This window comes from Bos mutus, chromosome 18, assembly GCF_027580195.1.
Source record: "Bos mutus isolate GX-2022 chromosome 18, NWIPB_WYAK_1.1, whole genome shotgun sequence".
Lineage (NCBI taxonomy): Eukaryota > Metazoa > Chordata > Mammalia > Artiodactyla > Bovidae > Bos > Bos mutus.
In genome coordinates, this window is record NC_091634.1 from 40,749,782 (window position 1) to 40,750,854 (window position 1,073).

A 1,073-nucleotide genomic window follows, 5' to 3' on the forward strand; every position below is an offset into this window, starting at 1 on the left:
GATGCTTGGCCCAGGCTTCAAGTCATACTGCAAGGAGAGAAGGGGGAGCCTTTAAGGCTCTCCACCCTCTCCTCTTGGTTGACCCCCATTAATCTCTAATATTAAAAGGGCCTTAATTCTAAACAGACACACTTTGTCTTGGGTGCTACTTCCAGTTTATGAAATACAGCATGTTTTCAGAGGGCAGAGCCATGACAGTCAACAGGGAAGGGCTGAGAGGGGTTTGCCCCACAGAAGAGGGTGCTGGTGACTTCTGTTCCACCACCTTTCCCCTCTTTCATGTGGCAAAGAGGCTGGTGTTGTTTTCAATGGGGGTCTTTAAGGAAATGTCTAGTCCAACCCTCCCCCCTTGGTTCTGCCCTATGGTCCAGACCCTACTACCCGCTTGACGAAGACATCAGGCTGTAGTTTTGGGTGGATGAGTCATGGCATCTTATATATTGTGAATCTTCCACAGGTGTCCCACCGACTTTTCTACTTTTGATATTTATTTATTTGGCTATGCTGGATCTTGGACTTCCCTGGTGGCTCAGATGGTAAAGCATCTGCCTACAATGCAGGAGACCCAGGTTCAATCCCTGGATTGGGAAGATCTCCTGGAGGAGGAAATGGCACCCCACTCCAGTACTCTTGCCTGGAAAATCCCGTGGATGGAGGAGCCTGGTAAGCTACAGTCCATGGGGTTGCAAAGAGTCAGACACGACTGAGCGACTTCACTTTCACTTTCATGCCGGCTCTTAGTGGTGGCACTCAGGATCTAATTCCCTGACCAGAGATTGAACCTAGGCCCTTTGCATTGGGAGCTCAGAGTCTTAGATTTCCACTGGGCCACCAAGGAAATCTTCAACTATTCTATTTTTAAATAATTTTACTGAGCTCACATACCGAATGATTCTCCCATTAAAGTCAACAGTTTAATGGATTTTAGTATATTCACAGTTGCACAGCCATCACCACAGTTGATCTGAGAATTTTGTCCTGGTCTGAGAGTCTTTATACCGTTAAGTCGTCACCTCCAGAGGTGCCCTGCTCCCTAAGCAATCACTAATGTACTTTATGTCTGCACAGATTTG

At 47.1% G+C, this 1,073-nt stretch overlaps 1 non-coding gene across 1 annotated transcript; it reads left to right on the forward strand.

Moving 5' to 3' along the window:
* Window positions 1–518: 518 nt before the first annotated feature.
* On the forward strand, window positions 519–590 carry TRNAC-ACA (transfer RNA cysteine (anticodon ACA)). The gene has a single exon. It is a non-coding gene; the product is annotated as a tRNA-Cys (tRNA).
* Window positions 591–1,073: the final 483 nt, after the last annotated feature.